We start from the raw sequence: 26,778 nt of genomic DNA, 5'->3' as shown, positions 1-26,778 counted from the left end.
AGGTCTGGCTCGGGCAGGGCAGGAAGATTCTTTCACTACAGTCACACCACTTCAGACTTTCGCACTTAGTATTCATTTAATTCACTTCCGTTCACTGACTACAACGGAATCCATTAGTAACACTTATTTGGATTTTTACTTATAATAATTTTACTGAAGGGACGTAGTTGTAATTTGTGTCTGACATGTCCGAAAGTTGGATGAAGACTCCTTGAGATGGAATGCACTCTCTCTGAATCCTCAGGTCCAAGAACCACAGACTACAGGAGAAATCCACTCCTCCAACCTTTGCCATTGGTTAACCTTTCAAACTAGGAGTTTCCATAAATTTGTAAATTTCCAATCATGTTTCGTTCCTGTGTGATTCTGGCAGTTGCTGACCTGACGCTAAGGTTGACAGCTACTTGATGCATTACGATCAGGGGATGAGGCTCCGGCACTCCCACTTCTGAGTTTTGGCTGTTCCAAGCTGTCAGCTCTCAAATTCTCAAAGACTTTCCGACTTTGCTGAAACTGCCAGAATTCCAGGAAATTACCAGATGTTACTTCCTGTCCACATACCAAAACTTGAACTACGTCACTTCTGCATGTAAAACTTGGCTATCTGCCGGATCTCTCTGTAATTTAGTGATATTAACTTAATGTAAACTTAATTAATACAAAATAGCCCACCATATTATGATGAACGGTTACATCCTCTCAAAGCGAACATTGTTCTGTAATGTAATTCGTTTTCACTGCCGTCCTTAACCTACTCTTAAGGAATACAAACAAATGGAATGAATCAGTCTGTTGTCTACCCTGACCGTGAACCCTTTTGCTTGCTACTAACACTTAGTACTAGGCTATAAAGTTTTTTTTTTTTTTGCTAAATACTAAAATTAGTTAGTGGTACAATCAAGTACATAGGTACACACACATTGGTAATTTTCTGTCTCTGTGTTCATACACTTCTATGCATTTATCACTGTAATTTCACTGCACAACACTGCATTAACAAACAATTTTTTTTACACTCGCTGTACTCTTGGCTGCTTGGCTGCCTAGATTGTTACCTGGTAACCGCTAGGAGATCAATTTACACTTATATTTAATTGCAGTTAATCCTGTGCCCGTCCCTTTAACTGGACATAAACTTAACATCCTACCTTCTCTTTCTCTCTCTTTCTCTTTCTCCCCCCCCCTTTTTTTTGGGGGGGGGGTTCTCTTCCAGGGCTGGTTCAGTGACCTTCTTAGTTTAGGGTGAATTCTGACGTGCATTCGTTCCCCCCTAGCTTTTCTATACTCCTTCAATTTCACTTCTTTACAGCAAAGTTTTACTTAGACTAACTTGTTTACACTCACTCACTCATTCACACAGGCGCTCTGACTGCCTTTAGTTACTCTGTTAGTGCAATGAAACTGAGCCTTTCAAATTATAATCTGTTGTGGGTAACCGAATCATGTGCTTGCGATTACGGTCTGCTTATGTTCATCAAGAAATCCCCAAATTTCTAGCTAAGTACTACCCAAATTTTTGCAAGCGAACTCTACTTTCTGCAATCGACATTCAAGAGTTTGCCTAGACATTTGTTGACTGTCTCTCGTCGATGGATCTCAAATATGGCGTCAGATGCTGTACAGACCTCGTAAGTTTCCTTCTTCCTCGCAGAGTTCAAATAAAGACGAGTTTACTATCTTCCGTATGATGAAGGGACCTGCATAGGGTCTCTGAAATTTACCAATTATACTTTGTGCCGCATCTGATGCAGTATGCTGCTTCACCAATACTAAGTCGTTTAATTCTGGCCGCCATCTACTTTTGTCTGTTTTTCGTTTTTGATTTCTCTTTTCCGCCTTCAACTTAGATTTTGCATAAGCCTTCAGTAATTTGTCCGCCAAAATATCTTCAACCAGCAGCTGATCGGGTTCCTTCCTTAATAACGTTCTGAAGATGTCGGGTCTGGGGTTCCCGCCAATCAATTCTATGGGCGCATATCCAGTTGTCGCACTTACAGAAGAGTTCAGCCATTCTTCTATACTTGGAACTAGTTCTGGCCATTTCCTATGCGTTGTGTGGCAGTAGATCCTGAAATACTTCCCTAGTTCACGCATAATGCGTTCTGTAGGATTGCTCTCGGGATGTCGGATTGGAGAATACTTGGCCTCTATGCCCAATTCTTCAAGCGCTTTTCTCCACGACGGACTCGCGAATTGCGATCCGTGATCCGACAGTACCGTCCGCGGTTGCAAGACTTTCGGAAAATAGTGCGTTCGGAGTTTGTTAAGACAGCTCCTGGTGGTAGCTGCTTTCAACGGGGAGAGGGCACCATGTTTAGAGAAAACCTCGAGGCATACTAACACGTATTTCACGCCGCCACGGCCTGTGGGGAGTGGGCCGTAGAGATCCACTGTCACCAGCTCTCCCGGCTTGCCTGGTAAATGAGATGATTTTTCAATCTCATATGCCCGATTCGGATGTTTCACACGTTGACACACGTCACAGTGCGCTACATGCTTCCTCACCTTCCTACCTAAGGATTTCAAGTAGAAAGATTGCGAGATCTGGTACATACACTTATCAGTGCCCTGATGCCCTAATAGTGTATGCACGTAATTGATCACCCTGTACTCTAGTTGTCTAGGGAGTATTGCTCTCCAGTAAGGGTGCATCCTGTTATCTTTGCGATACAGGACCTGATCCCTAATCATGTACCTCTCTTTATGTTTAACAGGGTCGCTCTCCAATTCCTCCCGGATTTTACGTAGGGCTGGGTCGGCAAGTTGATGCTTCGATAAGTTGGCTAGTTCTTTCTTCAGGGTTTTGTCGAAGCCTAAGTCGATCTTCGTTACGAAGATTTCTTTTGGTTTCCTGACCAGGTCCAGGCTTTCCTTGCTTAGCACCACTGGATTCCGGCTAAGTGTATCTGCGAAAAAGTTGTTCGCACCGCTGATGTGTACTACTGTCATGTCGTATTCTTGAAGCTGCATTATCCAGCGAGTTACCCTGCCGGATGTTAGACTACACGACTTTAGAAAAGACAAGGCTTTGTTGTCTGAATATACTGTGACCGCATGACCAACCATATATATTCTGAACTTCTGAAGGGCATGGACCACCGCAAGCAGCTCCTGTTCGCAGGTGGAGTACCTACTCTCGGTGGGAGTAAGCACCCTTGAAGCTGTGGAAACTACCAAGGTTTCACCGGAGTCGCTCTTCTGAGTCAGAACCGAGCTGATACCCAGTTTGCTGGCGTCGGTGTAAATGGCATAATGCAGCTCGTCTTTCGGGTGGACTAAATGAATGCTGCGTGCAAAGTTTTCACGCAGCCTCAGAAATGCCTCCTGTTTTTCCTTTGTCCACTCCCATTTGGTCCCTTGTTTCAATAATGAGTGGAGTGGGGCCGTGTAATTTGCATAGCCGAGGATGAAGCGACTGTGGAAATTACATATTCCGAGGAACTGCCGCAGTTGTTTACTGTTACTCTGTTCAGGATAATGCAGGATGGCCTCAATCCTTTCCGGGTCTGCCGATACTCCTGTCCTATCAATTCGGTGCCCCAAGAATTTTACCTCTTCGCGACAAAAGTGGCACTTCGCCGCGTTCAGAGTAAAGCCGGCCTTGGTAAGTTTGCCAATAACTGTATTCAAATGAACCAGATGTTCTTCAAATGACCTTGAATGCACCAGAATGTCGTCTATGTAGAAAACAACATATCCCTCGGTTCCACCACCTAACGCTAATTTCAATGCTCGGAAAAAAAGCCGACAAGTAGTTCCGAAAACCGTATGAGACTCTCTTAAATTGGTAAACTGTGGAGTCGAATAAGAACGCAGTAACTTCCTTGAATCCTACCCGTAGACAGGCGGAGCTGAGATCTAGTGACGTCATATATCTGGCGCCGTCGAATCTGCAACAACTCCTGCAATTGAGGCGTGCGTTCTCTATCTGGCACTGTATTCTGGTTGATTTTTTGGGCGTCTAGACAAATTCTAATCTTCTTCCCTTCGCGCTGGACTATGGTTAGCGGGTTTAAGAAAGGTGAGCTGCTGGCTTCCAAAATGCCGTCCTTTAACATCTGCTCTATTTGCTGTCGGACGGCTGGCCTCAGGGCAAACGCAATGGGTCTGTTGTACCCAACTATAGGTCTGTCAGTTTCAACTCGAAATTTGTAGCTGAATAAATTAGAAACTTCTGATTTAGACGTGAAGCTGCCTATATACTTTAGTTAGTTAGTTATTGGAGAGGGTGGGTTTCCCCATGCACTTAGACCAGTATTGGTCCATTGTGCTTCCTTCTATGATATTCTACCAGTCTCTATATCCTACCGATATTGGTGCGTACCATCAGTCCCGCCGAGCCAGCGAGTTCGGCCTCCACTGGCTTGGTGGTGTCTATAATGCTTCCCCCATCTATCAGAGGCTTTAGAGACTACTGTTGGGCAGGAAACGTCCTTGAATTTGGCTCAGTGACCTCCTTTGGAGATATGAGGTTCTTTTACGTGCCGTAAAGCTACGACACGGGACACACGGCTTAAAGTCCCTCCCGGAGGACTTGTTCCCTGAATTTTTCCGCCCTTAAAAATTCTATTACCTCCGCCGGGTTTGAACCCGCGTACCACGAGTCATGAGGTGGGAACGTTACCTCTAGACTACGGAGGCCGCTGCCTATATACTTTACTAATAGCTTATATAATTCTTTCTTCTGTTTGATATTAATGTTAGCAACCTGCTCTATCAGGGTGGATAAGTCGGTCTTCAGTAGCGACCTCGGGTCAGAGAAATCCTGTTCGGGAGTAGGTACATGGATTCGGGTTGGCGGTTCACTCTCCACACGACTTAGCAGTAACTCTTTCTTACGGGCGGCGTCCTTATGATAACAGCCATCACATCGGCTTTCTGCTTCTGCAGTTGTATATCGATTCTGACTTATCTCATTACAGCAAATTCGGTCGCTCTCGGCGCCGTTAATCAGGGTACTATTGCCCTCTCCCTCATTAAAACTACTACAAAATGCTTCAACATTAATAGGACCGCTCGCGCCCCTTTCCCTCTCAGAGCTGATGCCTGCTCTCTCTGTCAGTGGTTGAGTGGAAGTGTTGGATGGGGTTGGGTATTTACGGTCAGCTGTTGTGTCTTACGGTCTTTGACCTGTGGGTGATGGCTTACGGACTGGATTTTCTTCCGAACTTCGGTCGTCGCTTCTTACCTCCGAGCCTAACTGCTGATCGAACAATTGTTCCCTAAAACAACCCTCTCTGGCATAACTAATACTGACCTTCTCGAAGTTGATGTTGATTCCATATTCTTTTAGAAGTCGGCAACCAATGATAGCCTCACAAGTAAGCTGGGGAGAAATCATAAAAACTCCCTCGCACATATCCCTACCTAAAGCAAATTCTACCAGCGCCTGACTTCTGATCTTAGAGCGCCTTCCAAAAGCTGTCACTAACACGAGGTTTTCCAACGGTAACACTGGTACTTCTACGCCTGACTCGACTAGCCTGTCGTAAACCCCTTCTGACAACAAATTAACCTCGCTCCCAGAGTCTAAAATCGCCCTGATTCTTGTTCCATTGCTAAATACAATGCCCACCTGAGGACATTTCGATAAATTATCCTCATTGATAAAGAATACAACAGGTGCCGTCGTCCCCTCCTCCTGCTTTCCTTCAACTTCCGATAACTCGTTAAATTCATAATCCTTTGATTTCTTAAATTTAAAAGGGTTTAGTGGACCTAGGTTTACGTTGTTCCTAATCACGGGAGACATTCAGTCCTTAATACCTCCGGCAATTAATTTAAAGTATTATGGCTGGCGTTTCCCCTCGGTGAGGCTTCCCTTCTGTTCTCCAAGTGCGGGTTAAAAGACGTGGTCTGGTGGTTGAGAATTTGAGATCCTCCAGTCCTCGGTTCGCTTTCCTATTCTTTGTTGTAAAAGTTTCTTTGCCCCCTGAAGCTACTGTTCCGCGAATGGCGTCCGTGGTACTGTACATGCCGCACTTGGCCTTGACCTCTATTTCGGTCCCTTACCTGCTGTGCCGGCCCCGAGCGATTTGGGTTATATCCATGTGAGACCTTCGGGTCCTGATACTTATTATGGTAATTTTCCTGGTTCTCCATGATTTCGACTCGTTTTAACAAGTCTAACGCTTCCCCTATGGAGCGCAGCTGCGTGCTCAACATCGCTCTTTGTACACTTATTGGGAAGTGGTATCTCAACGCTTCTATAATCTTTGAGGCTGTGGGCTTTGGGTCCAGGTATGAGGCCATAGTAGCATATTTCAAGAAATGCCCAGACAACGACAGGTTTGACTGTCGATTGTATTTTCCCTGATACAGACCACATTTAACTAAACTTTGCTGCGATGCTGACCAAAAAACGCTGAGAAATTCTTTCCGAAAGGATTTATAATCACTAAGCTGATGACTTACGGCCTCTGCCCACTGGCGACTTAAACCTCCAGCTAGCGAACGGTATGCAACCGCCAGCTGACAAGATTTTGATATGCCCTTAAGTTTCATGAACTCGTCTAGCTGCTTAAGGTGGTAAACTGGGTTAACGTCTGAACTTTCGTCAAACAATGGGAGAGGAAAATCTGAGTTGCTCAGATAACTATTAGAAGATGAGTGCCTCTCAGTTACGGCCACATTGTTTACATTCACTCCATTTCTCTCACACACTTTACAAGAACTGGACATGCATCCACATGATGTGTCCACACTGATCTGTTCAACACTGTTAGCATTATCAACCCTTCCAGCAGACGTAGGAGAAAGTGAAACTGTCTTGCCAGCTTCGCGTGATTCTGGGGAATCAGCTGTTCTGACAACCCTTTCCTTTTCCGAAACTCGGCTCTTCAACGCATTAATTTCCGAATGAAGTTGTGCCAACTGCTTTTCGGTTTCTAATTTTTCTTTGTTTATCTTTTGACCTGTGAGTTCCATGTTCTCCTTTTGCTGCCTTTTTAAGAACATTATTAATTTCATCCACAGCACCATTTACCTGGCTTATTTCCCGGTCCAAACTGGCTACTCTCTCATCTAATTGTTTTACATTACTGTCAACCTCAGACCTATTCAGCTCGTCTAAGATCGAGTTTGTTTGTGAATTCTGCTGCTCCAGCCGATCTTCTAGTCCTGTACTAACTACTTGTATGTTTTTCTTGACAGCTACAAGCTCGGCTTCCGTGTTTTTTGCACTTGACTGATTAAATGTGTGCATTTCTTGACTTCCGAATGCAGCCTCTCCAAAAATTCCTCGTTAAGTTTTAGATTTTCTAATCCCAACCTTCTTATTAGTTTTTCTGTTTCCGACTTTACTCGTATATCTGCGCGAACACTTTCATGAAGTTGCGAATTACTGGCTGCTACTTAGCTTTGAAGGGCATTATTGCCTTCTTCCACTTTGATTTGAAGGGCTTGCATTTGCACTTTCGCACTTAGTAATTATTTAATTCACTCCAGCTCACTGACTACAACGGAATCAATTAGTAACACTTATTTGGATTTTTACTTATAATAATTTTACTGAAGGGACGTAGTTGTAATTTGTGTCTGACATGTCCGAAAGTTGGATGAAGACTCCTTGAGGTGGAATGCACTCTCTCTGAATCCTGAGGTTCACGAACCACAGACTCCAGGAGAAATCCACTTCTCCAACCTTCGCCAGAGATGGTCAGGGGATGTAGCATGAATGGGAGAGAAGAAATTAATATAGGATATTAGTGGGAAAGCCAGAAGGAAAAAGACCACTGGGAAGACGAAGGTGTCGGTGGGTGGACAATATTAAAATGAATCTCAGAAAGCTAGGATGAGATTGTATGGATTGGATTGATCTGGCGCAGGATAGGGACCGCTGGAGGGCTCTTGTAAACACAGTAATGAACCTTCGGGTTCCATAAAATGTTGGGAAGCTTTTGAGTAGCTGCACAGTTGGCGGCATCTCAAGAAGGGCTCAGTTCTATCAGTGAGTGAAGAGAAGGAAGTGAAAACGGCTTCTTAAAATACGTGTATACCTGTCACGCCTAGTTCACATTTACTGTGATAAGAGCTTCGAGTTTATTATTCTGACTTAAGCTTATTCAACAGCGTTTTGTAAAGTATTTATCATGATCATAATCAACATCATGAATCTCTCAAAGAGCATGGCAGTATTTCTGCCAGTCACAACAGTGTCTTCAATGTTTGGCTTTCGTATTTTTTCCAGTAGGTCACTATTTCCTCATTATTTTGGACTGATTGTGTTTGGAAACTGCCGGTCACGGTAGCCGAGCGGTCTAAGGCATGAACTGTCTTCGTTCGCTCGGAAGCCGGGATCGTGGGTTCGGATCTGTTTCCTGTGAGGTACGAACTGAATTCTTATATATTGCCGGTCACGGTAGCCGAGCGGTCTAAGGCATGAACTGTCTTCGCTCGCTCGGAAGCCGGGATCGTGGGTTCGGATCTGTTTCCTGTGAGGTACGAACTGAATTCTTATATACTATTCTTATACACTGTCGGTCACAGTGGCCGAGCGGTCTAAGGTATGAAGTGTCTTCTCTCGCTCGGACGCTGGGATCGTGGGTTCGAATCCCACTCAAGGCATGAATGTTTGTGTTCTCCTGTGTTGGTAGCGGAACTAAATAAAAAGCCTGCGCCCTGAATTGGAGGGAAGAACCAGTGGAAAAAAAAATAGGAACTTCTTCAAAGTGGCGAATCCATTTCGTTATCTGAAATGATGGTATCCACCGCATCTATCTTGAAGGTAGAAGCAGTAGGTTTCTCCGAAATCAGACCACACGGTGCCACATTCTACAATACAGTATGTACATTGTCGTGGTGGAACCGTTAAATTTTATGGGCATGATACACCACACCGCTCTTCGAACTAAGACATTAGCAAAGTCTATTCGAAGTAGAGGCGTATACAGTACAAAGATAGCACAGAGATGATAGTAGCTGTTAAGAGCAATAAAACAAGCGCTCAGTTGCATGATTACTCCAGTATGAAGGCACACACATACACTAGAATCACGTAATTACCTGGAGTACGAGATCCTTAGATACGATGCAATTACATTGCGTGGAATTTCTTGGCATTAAGTAACCGAGGGTATCTCCGCCTGGGAAACTGTTACCCGAACTACAGTTCTGTGGTCTTCTAAAACCCTCTAGGTAAATGACATGACAGAAAGTGCCCTTGTTGCTTTTCATTTATTTAGCACAAATTAGGGCATTACAAAACGCAAACAAAATTTTAGTCGGAAAACCTAGTGAAAAGAGAGTGAGAGTTTCCAAAAATGTTTCGGAGAATTTGCTGACCGCCTCTGTGATCTAGTGATCAGAGTTCCTGGTTACAGATCCAGAGGTCCCGGGTTCGATTCTCGGCGTTACGAGATTTTCTTAGAAGTAGTGGGTCTGTAACGGGGTTCACTCAGCCTCGTGAGTATAAATGAGGAGCTGTTTCAAGAAAATAGCGGCTCCGGTCTAGAAAACCGCGATCAACGGCCGTGGGGATCAGTTACGCTGACCACGTGACACCCTCTATCCGCCAAAGTTGGCACTAACTTCGCCGACAAAGGGCGGTCGCTCGGTCGGTACAGTTCACTTGCGGAATATAGGCCACGGAGTTTTTCTTTTCAGAGAATTTGCTGCCTCCATATTCAGGTGGCAGCGGGTTCCTCCCAAAATGTTGATAAACACCTATGAGACTACACGATGTCTATTACGACCAGTCAGTAATTCAGGCCATACAATTTAGAATGATTCTGTGACAGTACTATGAATTAGAAAGAATATGGAACGACGTGTCATGGCCTAATTTAAGATACCTTGGCGTACAGACCCGTTGCTAAGCGGCGACTCCGTAAACAGAGATCGTTTCTGGGCAATGGCTCGTTAACCACGTTCCCATTGCTAAGCAGCAGATTCTTAATAATGAAACAACTGGCCGCAACAATAGAAGAGCGGTTTTCTATGTGGTCCGTGCCGAGATGTTACAAGCAACGAACAAAGTTTTCTTTTATTGCTAGTGGGTTGGGACTAAGTCCCCTGTACTGCGACCACTTCTGGCCTATTGTACTAGCCCCAGATGATAAGTGAGGGTGATTGTGGAGCAATTAGTGGAATGAAATTGGCAGGGGAAACCGAAGTACTAGGAGAAAACCTACCCCAGCGCCACTTTGTCTACCAAAAATCCCACTTGACCAGACCCGGGTCGCCGCGATGGGACACCAGCGACTAACCGGTTGAGCTATGGTGCGGCCAAGGGACAAAGTCAGTTGATAGTTATGTACGGGAGGCTGTGAAGAAACGAACTGAGCCCGTGAAGCTGACGAATGTCCAGTGTTACAAGCCGTTTTCAGGAAACGGTTGAAGAAGACACAGCAGGCTGGAAAAAGGCTTAGCGGGTGTTGTTGTGATTTTTGAATTGTGGAGATCAGCGGTGGCGTTGCAATTGCTAGTAATTTCGAGTCAAGTGGTCAATAAATCCATTCACTAATCTAAACCCCGTCTATAGTGACACACTCCAAATCGTGACAGTATGAAGAGTGGGTCTGGAGTACGTGACCCTACCTGGATTCCAACTCCGACCCTTTGGTCGTCCTGCCCGTAGTCAGCCGCTATACCGACGCCATTCCTACCAACCTACCATTCATTCTAAAAATATATTTCGGCTTAATTGTGGATTAAATAGGATGTTGAGGGCCGGCCTGTGAGCCTGGCCAGCATGCGTAACATTGTTTGTATAGGCAACAGAGTTCAGAATTTTGAACAAAAGAACATGGGAATGGAGTTTCGAAAAACCAACCGATTCGTAACATGAGAACTTCCTGCATCGGACTACTCACAAAAGCGTAACTGAGCGACTTAATGTTGCCCTATTATACGGACATTTTCTTCTGTAGGCATAATGAGTGTAATAAAGACCCTGTTTACTTCATTTCTGTCCCTCCATAATTATGACGCAATTTTGAATTTTTTTAAACGTTGACTCTACTACAAGTTTTACAGTTTACAGTACAATCTCCCAGCTTTCAATATGACAATTCGTTACGTTTATGTAGTATTGGATTGTCCGTCCTGGGCTATATAATAAGGGTCCTCAAATAAGACCACACCAACATTTCCTGTGTGAAAACTCGGTCAAGCGCAAAAAAAACCGGTAGACTGGATAGCATTATGCGAGAGATCTGAAATCGCAAGGCGAGGCATTGTATTTCTGTGGTTTTCTCAGTCATCTCGAAGTAGATAGCAACAGCGGGAGTATATAAGATCGATTCTTTCCACGTGTTCCAAATTCTCAATTTCTAATGATAAGAGTATTCGTCAATTTATATATATATATATACTCTTATATTCTATTCCGGGTTTCTCTCTGATATTTGTATGCCCCAAAATCTCGCGACACGCCATACCATGTACTGATTTAAAGCTGTATGTAAAGGTAATACTAAAACGGATCCCATACTTAATTAAGTGCAGCGCGGCTTCACGGCTGTAAACAGTTTCAAGTGTGATGTGTGATCTTCCGATGTTATTATTTGCACTCAGTTCAGCAAGACACCTCCGTTAGGAGATCTCACTATAGTACTCCCTTGTCCAACGCGGATATTGTCATACAAGCGAAAATAAATGTGCCGAAACACATAAAACCTGAACAGACGCGGGCTGACATGTCCTAATACTGTACGTGAAACACGCTAACAAGTACAGGGTGTAAGATTTGAGGCTTTCACGGCGGTGACTATGAAGAAAGTAGTCTTCTGGGATTTGGCACCGTGTATATGTGGTGTTAACCGACGTTTCGGAGGAACGTATCGCATCCATCTTCAGGGTAGAAGAAAAAATATAAGAAATCTGCAAGCGAAGAGACCGTGAGACCGGTCTCACGGTCTCTTCGCTTGCAGATTTCTTATATTTTTTCTTCTACCCTGAAGATGGATGCGATACGTTCCTCCGAAACGTCGGTTAACACCACATATACACGGTGCCGAATCCCAGAAGACTGCTTTCTTCAAGTACAGAGTGATTCTAAATTGTTAGAAACCCCGACAATAATTTAGAATCTCACTGTACACTCCTGCTTCTATCGCATCACACTTTGTCTCAATCACACCATCTGCTCCATAATTCGTCACCAATATCGAAACCATTTATCACGTCGTCATACCCAGAGGGTGGGAGTTACGATAATGCTCTAGAGTCGAATTCCGGAAGTGCTCGGTTCCTGTCTTTGTTAGGACATCTACAATCCTGAGATGTTTTGTCGTCTTCCTCAGTCCCTCCAGGCAAATTCTTACCATTCAACGCTATATAGTGTAACCACTGACAGGAACCCAAAAAAATCGTCATTATCATCAACAGAAATCTTTATCGTTCAAAAATATATAATTTACAATCAAATATCATGTTTGATATACTGTATTTTTATTTACCAAATGCAACTGACACAGCGTTTATGGTCTCATAATTTTAATTGTTGCTACGTTTCGACTTCAAGCACAGTATCTTTTTCTTTTACTTCCTCCTCTTCGCTCCCTCTTTGGAGCATAGGGCTGATTTCTCAGTTTCATGATCATTTTATAAACGGTAAGACACCCTGGACGGGTGATCAGCTCGTCGCAAGGCCTCTACCTAAATACAGGACAACATAAACACAGAATAAACGCATACACACACCAAATGTCCATGCCTTGTGTGCGTTTCGAACCCACGATCCCAGCTTCCAAGCGAGCAAAGACAGCACATGCCTAAGACCATTCGGCTATCGTGCCGGCCACGCACAATATAGATAAGGGCATTCATGTGCGTGCGTGCGTGCGAGCGCAAGGATCTACGTATCTGTGTATTAATGCGAAACTTTACGCGGCCATGTTCACGTACACCCATTCAATCCTAATGGAATTAAGTTGGCCCAAAGCGGATTTATATAAAACGCAGTCATCAGCGCGCCTACGCCCAGCTCTGGACCAGGAGCTTACAGTTCTACACTCCGACAGAACACCACGGTTAGCAAAACCTAGGCTTTATGAGGAACTGGAGGCCACAGGAACTGGTAACATTTATTGAAACTTGATTTGTCTGTCCGTTCACTACTGAAAAAAGGGTAAAGTTGTACCTGTTCTTACTTGATTAAACACCACTACTTGAAGACGTAGGTGGGGATAGAGGCATAGCGCCATCATTCTTGACCTCGGCACTAGATTGAGGTGAGCGGTCAGCTTCACGCACTGGCCGCTTTATTCCCGGGGAAAGAGAATCCTGGTACCAATTGAATAGGAAGTTTGTTAGGGTCCCAGATCCGGTTTGAACGCTGTTGAGAAGATAAAAATCTCTTGTCCCTACTGGGACTCGAACCCCGTCCATCCAGCCAGTAGCCCGGCTCGTTATATTTGTTAGTCCGTTGAGTACATTCAAAATATATACTGCCTAATATCATTAAATGTACAAAAAATAAAGATATCCCTGCAACAATTCGTGGAGGCCCGTAAGGTTGTGAGACGTCGAGGCTTCCACATTTTCTAGACAATCGGCTCACAGATAGCGACGCTCACCGGTCGTTCTTAACCCCCAAGAAGATTCCCGGTACTCATTTATGTTAGAGGCTGATTCGACCCCAGGGCCATAGTGCGGCTGGAATGATTAGATCAATTGAAAAAATCCAATATCCTCATCGGGAATCGAAGCCGAGACCTTCCGGTTTGTAACACAGTGCCGCAGCCAATCTCAAACAGTAGTACCACAACGACGGTCTGGAAGCTATAAAACTGAATGTGTTTGCAGATAAAGCCCTGCTTCCAGGAAATGAATCTCTGGTGTGGAGACCACCGATACATAAAACCAGACACCCCAAATGTAACGATGAGATACAAGGGGCAAACCGCTGACATCTGAAAAACGCGGCTGGCGAGGGATTACTGTTAATGGTGTAGATGTTTCTTAACATATTTGTAATTTTATCCGACTCTGTAGCCATCTTTCGAAATATCTTCTTGTATGTCTCAGCATCATTATGTTTGTACTGAAGAACAAATTTTGGGAACTGTTCTGTTAAGAGATTTCTCTTTCGCCGCCAAATACATGCTTATTTGTAGTTTAATTAACGACGCTGTCAGAAACTCAGATTACGTAGCGCCGAATGACAGGAAAATTAATTAATAATTGAATGAAATAATGGTGGTCTAATTTAAAATGCTAATCGATAATTTGTCCGGATGAAACGAGAAAAAAAAAAACTGCCAATATTCCTGTTAAGTTAACCGGTCTCCGAGCCGAAATTTTAACCCGGAACCCCTTGAGTATGAAACAAGAGTGCCATTCGACGGTTAAGTATCCGGTATTTACCAAATAAGTACTCTGTGTAACCTAGAGCAGCGCTGTTCAAATTCAGGCCACTGGGGAAGCATCATTGTATCTCACATATCTACGAGCAGACCACATCATAAACAAATATCATTTTGCAATACAGTAACTGCTCGTAATAACGGACTATTCTGTGCCCGTTTACGCATGTGTCCGCTATAGCGGGGTGAATGTGTATTTGTGGGAGTATACATAGAATACATGTGGAGCCAGGTTAACGCACTCCCTATAGCTTGCTAGTTTTTACGGACTTACACAGGCGGCAGTTCTATGCTCGAAACTTCGCCCTTCTTAAGGGGAAAAAAATCAATGTTAAATGAAGAATGGAGGAGAGAGAAATATGTATGACAGGGATAATAGACAGGAATAATAGGTTGAAGATACGAAAGAAACGATTCCCTGCTGAAATTACAACGGACTTCTCCGCCTGCATCAAATTTTCATGTCGCCATTAGTCAATGCCTTTCTTGGTTCGGCAAGCAGCTCAATATCCTAGCATCGCGTGTATCGCAGGCCTTTGCTTCAACTACAAGCCTCATAACAAGAGAGACGTAAAGTAAAAAAAGGTAAAGTTATCCCTATAACAGGCCATGAAGGCCCATAGGGTTCTGAGACGTCGAGGCTCCCACATTTTCCAGACAATCGGCTCACAGATGACGGTGAGGTTGCCAACCTTACGCACCGGCTGCCCTTTACCGCCTCAGGAGGATTCCTGGTACTCATTTCTGTTAGAGGCTGAGTCGACCCCAGGGCCATAGTGCGGCTGGAAGGATTAGGTAAATTAAAAAAATCCACCGTATCGAGATTCGAACCCACTACCTTCCGGCTTCTAGCATAGTGCCTCAACCAACTACGCTACCGTGTGCCCCCAACAAGAGAGAGAGACAATAAAATAGTCGTACATAAAGGTAAAGTCGCCTGTGCTTAATTAATTAAGGCGAATGGGGGAGCGGATGTACAGATCCATGTTTTCCCTAACCTAGACACTAGATGGATGTGAGTGGTGATCTCCACGTTCCAGCCGTTTTACCGTCAGAGAAAATACCCCGGAACATGTTGGACAGGAAACTCGGCGGGCCCCAAAACCGGTCTGGACGATGTGGAGAAAAGAACCCTGCCCTTAGCGGGGATTAAACCCCAATTCCTCGGTAGTCGAGCCTGTAGCCAGTCGCTAAACCGACTGAGCTATCTCGACTCCTAAAATAGTTGTACATTCATAGGTTAAAAAACTAACTCGTATACAAACGGTTAGCCAGAAAGCTTAGGTGAGACACAAATAAACGATAAAGCGTAATTTCACAAAAGGCACTTAACTGGTTGAAGGAATGTGGGGCAGGGCACTGACCAGGTATGAAGGAGGCACAAGAGCGTGAACAGTCTATTCCTTCGATAAAAAAAAAAAGAAATTGAAATTGACTTCCTGTCCTTAGTCCGTTTATTGACCGTGGTCATTTCTTCAGCGTTCAACAACCTTACAATACGTCATTCACGATGAACGTGCAGTGAATGGAAGCACGCTCCAGGAACCGGTGCGTCAAGTGAAAACCCCAATTTACAGCGAAATTGCGGCCGCTTTACAAACGATAATAGTAACCCCAAACTTATCACTAACTTAATGAAACATAAACATGTGTAATCACGTAAAAATGTTCTCCACAACGTCCAGACCGACTCTGGGGCCCACATAATCTCCTACCCAATTGATACCGCCCTGGTGGTAAATCGGCTGGGGCGTGAAGCTGATCACTCGCCTCCAACTAATACTGAGGACAAGAACAGTGAAGCTGTACCTCCACACCCCCAAGACTTCTTAATGGCGTGGTACTTAACTAATTGAGTACAGGGACTTTTTTTTTCCTTTGGCGCTAGAGACCCAATTTGGGCCTTGGCCTACTCCAATGAAAATCTCCGTTTCACTTCGTTTTACTAGATCTTAGATATTCGGTACGATTCCTTTGGCGTGTGATCAGCTCGTCACAAGGTCTCTACCTGTTCACAAACACAGAAAAACGCACATACACAAATACCAAATATTCATGCCCTGAGTGGGATTCGAACCCATGCTCCCGGCTTCCGAGCGAGGGAAGACAGTGCGTGCCTTAGACCGCTCGGCTACTGTGAACGGCCAGGGTCAACTTTACCTTTATAATTTTGCCCATAGTTTTGCATGGGTGTGAAATTTGGCTTCTGACATTATGGGAAAACATGGGATCGCAGATATTTGAGAACAAGGCTCTGAGGAGAGTATATGAACCAAAGACGGAGGAAATGGTAGGAGGTTGGAGAAAAATTACATAATTAGGAGCTTCATAACTTATACTCCTCGCCAAACATAATTAAAATAATCGAGTCAAGGTGGGGAAAATGGGCAGGACATATAACATGCATGGGGGAGAAGATAGATGCATACAGAATTTCGGGGGAAAATCAAGAAGGAAAAATGCCATTAGGAAGACCTAGACGTAGGTGGGAGGAGTATGGAGTGATATGGACTGAATTCATCTGACTCAGGATAGGGACCAGTGGAGGGCTGTTGTGGATACGGTTATGAAACTTCGGGTTCCATAAAATATTCGGAAATTCTTGAGCGGCTATCAGCTTCTTAAAAAGGTCAAAAAATTTGTGACGATGGCAAATTAGTACAAATATTACTTTTCCAGACATCTAAAACGCCAACCTGTTTTTATTTAAAAATACGTTTCGGAGACTGCATTGTCTCCGTCTTCAGGTAAAACCTACTCAGTTGATAGTTCTCTGGTGCAAGTCCTCATACGTGTAGAATGTTTAATATTTTTTAATGTTTTGTCTTAGCTCTCGCAGATGGTTTGTGCTGTGCTTGGCTTGTATACCCTATCTTGGTGCTGGTACAAGTGTCCGTAGGTAGGGACTGGCTCTATCGATTGGGCCCAAGTGAGTAGAAAGACAGAATTCAGTCTCCTAAATGTTGTGTTTTGAAATATAAAACAAGACGGTGGATAACGTCCAGAAACATAATATCCGTTTTCAAGAATAACTCAACTCCACTGAGTTAGGTAAACATGGGGGTGGCCTGGAGGTAAAGCTCTACGAAAATTTAACTCGATACTAGGAGGAGGAAGGCACCGGCCGTTTGAACACCATGGAAAGAACAATACACAACTAAACCAACAAATCGACGTTGACGATTACTTGTCTTCTGGGCTGTCACGCCATGTATCATAGGATACGTTTATAGAAGACTGCCTCTACATTCTGCTATGAAAACGGATACAGTACGTTCCCTAAAAGGTCGATAAACATCAGACAACTTGGCGCCACTTCCCAGAAGTCAGTAATTTCATGTTCATCGCTATGAGAAGCTACCATTTCCTTCATTGAATCATTACTCACTTATTACAGCTATAGAGCCTTCAAATGTCTTCACGCCACAAAGTGTCTCAGCTGGGGAGATGAGGGGAATAGGAAGTAAGAAGGACCTAGAAAGATTAATGTCCTTCGTTTCTAGGATAACAGACAGCAGCCACAAGTTAGCCTGTAGTTGGTGTCATGTTCCTTGAGATAGAAAGTGTACGCATTTCACCTCATAACAAAAAGACCAGCTGGAAGATCTTGTAATAGATGGAAGGATTATAATCCTTCCAACCGCACTATGGCCCTGGGGTCGACTCAGCCTCAAACAGAAATGAGTACCAGGAATCTTCCTTGGGCGTAAAGGGCGGCCGGCGCGTAAGGCTGACAACCTCACAGCTATCTGTGAGACGATTGTCTAGAGAATGTGGAAGCCTCAACGTCTCACAACCCTACGGGTTTCTCCAGCTTGTTACATGGATAGCTTCATCCTTTTATTTTTATGTAATGGATAAAGTTGACTGGGGCGGGATTTCTCCGAGATCTTTTTCCCTGCCAATTCTCATTCTACCGACTGCTCCAGGCTGGTACAATAAGATGTACAGTGGTCGCCGTAGCAAGGGCACTGTCTCATCCCACCCCACACAAAAAATCGAGTTATCGTACTTTTCGAACGAAACGTTCAAAACACTGCTACTCAATACTGTCTGCTATACATGAACTGATACCGAATCCGACTTCTTGTCCATGTTAATTTACTGCAAGAAATAACCTCATCGTTTGAACTAAGTTTATGGTAGCTTCATGGTCTCGAAAACAATCAAATATCAAACTTACACTGCCCTGCTTGTGTTTACATTCACTCCACAGTCACTGTAAGGGAAGCGCATAGACATGTAATCCATAATTAGTACAATGCTACATCCCACACGCTGCCACCAAAACTTGTCACTTGAAATTGGATTTCTGGTGTAGGTTTCAGCGGGTGCTGTGTTACAATTTCGTGCAGGTAACGCGATTAATCAATTCATGGAAATTCTGTATCTTGATTGTTACATGCAACTGCAATACCACTGAGTATTTGCGCCACAAAACAAGTTATGGTGACCAGAGTTTCTCGTAATTCTGTTCCTCCATCCTTTGTAATTTATTTAACGATGCTATCAGTAACGCAGACTATATATCGTCAAATATTAATAATAGTTTATTTAATTGTAGTTGTAAATCATATTTGCATTGTATTCATTTTGTGTAGTGTGTACTTTTTTGTTTGGTGTGTTTTTTTAGTGTGGTCTGTTATTCTGTGTGATGTGTCTTATTGTAGTATCACTGCTACCGGGTAAAAACTCATTTGCAGTTTAAATAATAATAATGATAATAATAATAATAAATGATTGTATAACAGTGAACAAAGAACTGAAAGGGATATAGAAACAAGCCGTATGGGGGAGTGGCTGTATAGATCCACGTATTCTTCACCTCGGCGCCTGTTGCAGGTGAGTGCTTAACTTGATACCATGGCCCCCGGTACGTATTGGGTAGGAGGTTGGGTGGGCCTCAGAACCAGTCTGCAAGTCGTGGAGAAGAGAAAATTATTTTCTTGACTTTATTTCTTGTATCATCCAGGAATATTCCTGGAATGACTGAAGAAAATCATGTAAACCTTCAGTCCGGATACTCGGCGTCGAGCCAAGATTCCAACCAGCTACATCCCGAATGGAGATCAAGCTTTAAAAACCGCCTGAGCCAGTTCGTTTGGGAGTTCCTTTAAGAAAAACTGGGAAAATTCGGTAAATTTGTCTCTTCTCCGTAAATGTCGAGATCGGCTCCAAGACTCGCTTAGCATGCAGAGCGTCAAGTTCACCACCTACGTCAGTACAGTACCGAGATTAGAATAAGTGGAGCTTTATCTTCACTCCTTTATCCGCCTCCATGCGTGGTGTGTAATAGAAACAGGGTAACTTTTTCTTTTATATTCACTACTTTTCCGAGATTTCAGGATTGCGATGGGCTTCAGGCTCGACAGCCCTGGTTCTTTTCCCGTAATGGCAATATTTTTCTCTTCTCTACGTCGCCCAGACCGGCTCTGGGTCCCACCCAGCCTCCTATCCAATTGGTACCGGGGGCGATTTACCTGGGGCTAAAGCGGTCGGGGCGCGAAGTTGACTAATCACCTCAATCTCGTGTCGAAGTGGAGTCATAACTCCACTCCCCCACATGTCAGGGGCAACTTTACCTTTAATCAGTACTTTTAAAGACATTAGCAAGCATGCAATTCCTATTCGCCTATAAATAACTTCTGCAGATGAGAAAGCATCTTAAAACAGGAAGTTCCGTGAACAACTAATCGCCTACTTTTCTTTCACACGACAAAAACCGAATAGAAAACGATGCATCCAATTATTCTTCTACTGTTGCGTGCGCATTCGTTGCGGCTGCAAAGATTTTACCGAGCCGTTGCCTATCAACAATAAAGACACACATATACAGACATACGGACTGATGGGAGGGATTTATGGAGTACGCCGTTGAGATAAACCACGATGTCATTTGGACAAGATCCTGGGAGGGCCCCAGAGTCGATCTGGAGGCTGTGGCGAAGAGAAAAATCTGTTGTTCCTACTGGGAAGCGAACCCAATTCCTCGAATGTCGAGGTCGTGTCAATGTCTCTATACTAATTGAGGTACCGGAACTCCCAAACTTTGTCAAGTCTGTAATTCTAATTTAAATTTTTTTTATTGCTAGCGAAGTGGGACTAAGTCCCTTGTACTGCGGCCACTTCTGGCCTATTGTACCAGCCCTAGATGATAGGTGAGGGTGATTGTGGAGAAATTGGTGGAATTAAGATTGGCAGGGGAAACCGAAGTACTCGGAGAAAACCTACCCCAGCGCCACTTTGTCCACCACAAATCCCACTTGACCAGATCCGGGATCGAACCCGGGCCGCCGCGGTGGGAAACCAGCGACTAACCGCTTGAGCTATGGCGCGGCCCTAATTTAAAAATACTTTCGCTGATCACATTGGCTGCGCGGTCTAGGCCATGAACTGTCTGAATGGGTTCGAATCTCACTCTACGCACGGATATCTGAGTTTATGCTGTGTCTGCGTTGTCCTGTGCAGGTAGCTGACTTAAGACGGGCTGATCCCCCGTCCAAGGAATCCTACCCACTGTCTATAGGGTCCATTATTTCAGAAATAGTTCTAAATGGAAAGCGGCCACAGAGCCTAATACGTCAAGATAAGAGATGAAAAATAATTTCGTGTTGTCAACTAAACTTATCTTCTTATATGGAATTTAACAAAGGTTCAACTCTGCATGACCGCAAAGTTCAGAGAAATAGAACAAGGAGTGTGAGAGTCGCTGAACAAGTTTTTAGTTTTTTGCCTTCTTCAAATCTATGCCATTTCCGTTTTCCGGCGGAAACTACAAATGGTCTCGCGTAGTTTGTGCGTTTTCAGACTTCCCAGAAGGGTCACATGAGTCTGCATGACAACATACAGACACGAACGAATACAATAAAATAAACTTTACGGGAGTTGTCTCTTGCGATTGTAACGCGAAGTTCTTTCGCTACGACCGTCGGCTGTATGATGAAACTTTCAGACATGCTCGCGACGCCGATAATTAAGTCTAGCTCGTACGGGCTACAATGGCCATCAACGTGAAGTTCAAGAGCTGCAGAAATCTCCCTGTTCGTCGAAAAACAATGACCAAACTTCTCCACTTCGTGGAGAAAACTGACGGATAACAGCATTCCTACCTCCGGTAGCGTCAAGGATTATTTCTTCTCTATGTCGTCCAGACCGGTTCTGGAGTCCAACCAGCCTCCTATAAAACGGGTACCGGAGGTTCTCTCCCCAGGGGTAAAGCGGCCGGGGTATCAAACTGACAATTCACCTCCATATAGTGCTGAGGTCAAGAATGGTAGAGCTATACATCCACTTCCCCATATGTCATAGTATAGTGCTTAATTAATTAAGAGAGGGACACATTTACCCCCACCCCCAAAACATTACCTGCACCCTGCACAATAATACAGTTCCGTCAACAATGCAACTATTTTCAGTCTCTCCTTTCACTTAATAAAAATTTGAAATTAAGAAATGTTGCAATTACATGTGACACTGAATGCAGTATAACAGTTTTGATAACTTAAGGTATCTGATGATGGCCGGTTGGAGTCGAAACATGTTGTAAAAGGGAAAGTAAAAGGCAGAGAATAAAAATACTTGCATTGTTGACAGAACTGTATTTTGTGTGTTGTAAAAGGGAAAGTGAAATGAGGAGAATAAAAATAGTTGCATTGTTGACGGAACTGCATTATTGTGTGTAAGAGTTCGTTATTAAACCTGACAGATTGAAAGTTATAATATCAATTCATGGCTGAATGTTCGATTGAATTATGGTTCATTAATGATCTTCACTTCACTGTGTCTTGTGTTCATGTCCATTATTACAACTACTAGTACAACAGTCATAATGTTTGCGCTTACCGTCGGAGTATGAGATTACACAAATGGGGCTTCTGGTTGATAAAGCGTCATTAACGACATAGAAACAAATACTGCTCTTCCAATCAGTAATTTATCTATATTTTTTCGGTTAATTAAACCAATTAGTCAATGTCTATCTGTTAACTTATTTTAATCAATTACTAACTCCATGCAGTCGAGTCCTTGAGAAGTAGATGGTTATTCAGCTGGTTAAAAAACATATCCTGTGCCAGCTAAATCCAGTACACATCTCTCAAACCCTGTTCCTTTAAAATTCGGTATCATTCACCCACCTATACTTAGCTCTCCAATGTTCTAACAAAATTTTCCACAGTTTCTCAACCTCGATTCACCGCACATTTTATATTAATTAAATTGACCATACATACTGAATGACTTTTTCCAATGGCTCTTCCAGGCCATTCAAGGCCCAGGCCTCTTATTCGGTTCCGTAATCATTTTTCATATACGGTAGGGTTCCTTGGACGAGTGATCAGCCCGTCGCAAGGCCTCCACCTAAACGCAGGACAACACGAACACAGAATAGACACATGCATACACACCAAACGTCCATGCCTTGAGTGGGATTCGAACCCACAATCCCAGAGTCCAAGCGAGCGAAGACAATTCATGCCTCAGACAGCGCGGCTACCCTGACCGGCACAGAATGACTAATGATTAATACATTTATCTCACTATCTAAATATTTACAGACACGCAACAAGCCACAATACATCAGTATACTGTACAGAGGGGCCCCAGAAAAATGTATACACACCACCACGCCTCCAGTGTCTTTGACTGTCCTGCCATTCGATAAGGTGGCTCTGGCATTCATATGACTAGCATTATACTGTCATGAGTTTATGGCTGCGTGACTAATAATAACGGATTTTGTATTTAATGATTGGATTTATTAACAGTTACAATTACAGTCAATTGCAATAACTAGCAACCCATCTTCGGGCGAACTCTTCTTCTTCCATTTCCGAAGACTCGCCCCATTCCCCTTCTTGACGACAACTCATGATAAAGTCGAACTTATATTACGACCGACGGTCAGTCGGCCAGTCTGTCTTGAAATAAAGCATCCATTTGGGGCTTAAGACCAGATCTTTATCACTGTCAGATAGTTGCAGGCCTGTTGATGTGGAGCGCCAGAGTAACGGTCAGCAGTAATAAGTCTGTTGTCAGTATGTAAAATTTACATTTTACGTGTTATTAAATGTGCATATGTTATATACATATACAAGGCCTCTCTCAGTCCGGCTCAGTACAGATTATGCCCTATCGGTGGGAAACCAGCGACTCAAGTCAAAGTCAAAATCAAAGTCACACTGCGACTCACAGTTAGTTAGCCAGCCAGTCAGTCAGTCAGTCAGTCAGTCTGTCTGTCAGTCAGTCTTGGTGTCGAGCCCAATCTGGGGCTCATGATCAGGTATTTATACTGTTTGACAATTAGGGTCTTATTTTTGTGGGGCGCCCACTCTGACGAGAGGATAGGTCTGTCTTTCGTCAGAGTCATTGTCTGCAGTAGTAAGTCATTTGTCATAAAGTAAAGGATATTTACATTTTACATGTTAAACATTTTAATAAATGTATATAAAATATATACAGGGCATCTGTCAGTCCAGGCTCAGCACAGCAGATTATGTCCTATTTTTAGTAGTTTCCGCTACAACGGCAGCCTTGTCATGTAAACGGACAATAACTCATTCTATTCTGGACTACTTATATGGTCTCGAGGCAGCCCCACAGCAAACACATCCGTTGCCCAGCAACTGTTATGTGCGAACCACATAGAAAAAAAAATGCAATACCTTTTCTATTGTTGTGTGTGTATTGCGGGCGTTGCCTAACAATACATATCCTATTGTTCCGCGCGTTTGCTTCTGCGGGAATATGATTAGCGACCCGTTGCCTAGCAATGGGCAAATGCGTCACAATATTTTGAAACAATAACGCTCTATATGCCCTATATTATACTTCCGTTCAACTTTGAAAATATCCTTAGACAACCTCTATTAAGATTTGTATACATTTCTTGGGCCCCTCACATTTTTTGGGCCCATCTGTATATAGCCTACTTCTTCATATTTATTTTATTTATTATTTAAGTTCTTTGTTTGTGATATCATGGCCACGCGCGCATGTCCGTAATATTTTCAGAGCTAACCGACGAATTAAAAAAACTCGTATAGTCCATACCCTTGACACTACTCATGTGACTGCCACGCTAACCTGCAACTACATCATTTTTTCCCCCTTTGGCACTACAGCCCCAGTGGGCCTAGGTCTACTTCCATAAACTCCGTTCACTTCGGTTTTTCTAGATCTTACACACAGGGTAGGACTCCTTGGACGAATGATCAGCACGTCGCAAGGCCTCTACCTGTAGACAAACACAGAAAAACGCCACAAACATCCATGCCCTGAGTAGGATCCGAACCCACGATCCCGGTTTCCGAGCGAGCGAAGACAGTGCATGCCTTAGACCGCTCGGCTACCGTGACCGGCAGTGTATAAGAATAATATATAAGAATTCAATTCGTACCTCACAGGAAACAGAGCCGAACCCACGATCCCGGTTTCCGAGCGAGCGAAGACAGTGCATGCCTTAGACCGCTCGGCTACCGTGACCGGCAGTGTATAAGAATAATATATAAGAATTCAATTCGTACCTCACAGGAAACAGAGCCGAACCCACGATCCCGGTTTCCGAGCGAGCGAAGACAGTGCATGCCTTAGACCGCTCGGCTACCGTGACCGGCAGTGTATAAGAATAATATATAAGAATTCAATTCGTACCTCACAGGAAACAGAGCCGAACCCACGATCCCGGTTTCCGAGCGAGCGAAGACAGTGCATGCCTTAGACCGCTCGGCTACCGTGACCGGCAGTGTATAAGAATAATATATAAGAATTCAATTCGTACCTCACAGGAAATAGATCCGAACCCACGATCCCGGCTGCAGTGCGAGCGAAGAGAGTACATGCCTTACACCGCTCGGCTACCGTGACCGGCGCAACTACATCATTACCATCAATATATTATACCACATATATTCACTGTAGATTTATATGTTTTCTTTCACTATATGTTCGAATATTACTGAAATTTCATTGGGATTATTTTTCAGAAACGTTGAACGTAAAACATAAACTCCGCCAGTTATTTGATTTAATGAAGATAATCTAGGAATTATTACAATTTTAGTTATGAAATTTGTAGTATGAGTTGTTAAAAATGCATTCATTACGACTTACTGCACTTATAAAGGAGGGGCATGCGGTAGCGTAGTTGGTTGAGGCACTATGCTACAAGCTGGAAGGTCGCGGGATCGAATCCCGATGAGGTGTATCTTTTCAATTTAACTAATCCTTCCAGCCGCACTATGTCCCTGGGGTCGACTTAGCCTGTAACAGAAATGAGTACCAGTAATCTTCCTGGGGGTAAAGGGCGGCCGGCGCGTAGGGCTGAAAACCTCACCGCCATCTGTGAATCGATTGTCTAGAAAATGTGGGAACCTCAACATCTCACAACCCTATGGGCCTTCATGGCCTATTACAGGGATAGCTTTCCCTTCTTACTTATTCCCATAAAGAAAGATAAATATACAAGTCACGGATTTCGACAACGTTTATCAGCACCGGTGTTTTTGAATTGACATTCGGGAGTGTAAACCTTGATAAGTCTGGCCCGTGGATTTAATTACGCAGCAATAACAGTAAACAGCATGTTTGTCCCAATGTCAGTCAGTCAAGTGACACCAGGCAAACAGCATGTTGTTATGAACAATAAAGCATCATAGCGTGTCCTTAAACAAACATACGGGATGAAGAACACATGTGAAATCAATCTTATTCCCATTTTTTCTACAGATCCTCCCACATCAAACGATTAATAAATTAGTTCGACAAAACAGATAATGACGCACTTGCTAGTACCACAAAAATGTCCATACTTCGCCTTCTCACTTTTCCTGCGCCTTTCGTTACAAAACACAATATGATTCCATTGTGTTCTGAGGTTATGACGATTACTGTATTCTGGCATATGCCGCCGTGTAGCCTGGTATAATGTTACCAACACTTCGGAGAAGCATGCTGCCTCCATCTTCACATGCAGTCGTGAGGCACGGATCGTACAGAAAACATGGCCAACAATTATTCTATTGTTGCGTATGTATTCGTTGCCGCGGTAACGTTTTTACCGAGTCGTTGCCTAGCAACAGTAGTCTAATACAAGTATAGACACAGACTAATGGGAGGGATTTATAAAGTACGCCGTTGACATAGGCTCAGATGCCATGATGTACATACCAAGTTTCATAAAGACTGGTTCAGGTATTCAGAAGTTGATGGGGGGATACATAGATATACAAACACAGAGACAGCATGGTGATCGCATAAGCCTACTTTTATTTTTTTAAACAAGGAAAGTGGGTTAAAATATGGTCACGAGTCCCGCGGGACTGGGAACCAAGTGTGCTGGCGAAGGCCAGCAGTAATGAAGGCAATACGTTCTTCCGAAACGTTAGGAAACGATTAGACTCTAACCTGAAGATAGAAACAGTAACTCACTCCGAATCAATGGTAACTAACACTACACAGCATCACACTTTTCCAT

The 26,778-nt window shown here is 43.7% G+C and overlaps 1 protein-coding gene across 11 annotated transcripts in view; it reads right to left on the bottom strand.

Moving 5' to 3' along the window:
• LOC111866596 (sodium bicarbonate cotransporter 3) overlaps window positions 1-26,778 on the bottom strand; it is a 239,096-nt gene that overhangs the window by 96,887 nt on the left and 115,431 nt on the right. The window lies entirely within an intron of this gene.

Source organism: Cryptotermes secundus, unplaced genomic scaffold (genome assembly GCF_002891405.2).
Source record: "Cryptotermes secundus unplaced genomic scaffold, Csec_1.0 scaffold704, whole genome shotgun sequence".
Classification (NCBI taxonomy): domain Eukaryota; kingdom Metazoa; phylum Arthropoda; class Insecta; order Blattodea; family Kalotermitidae; genus Cryptotermes; species Cryptotermes secundus.
This window is presented reverse-complemented; position numbering and strand designations above follow the sequence as displayed.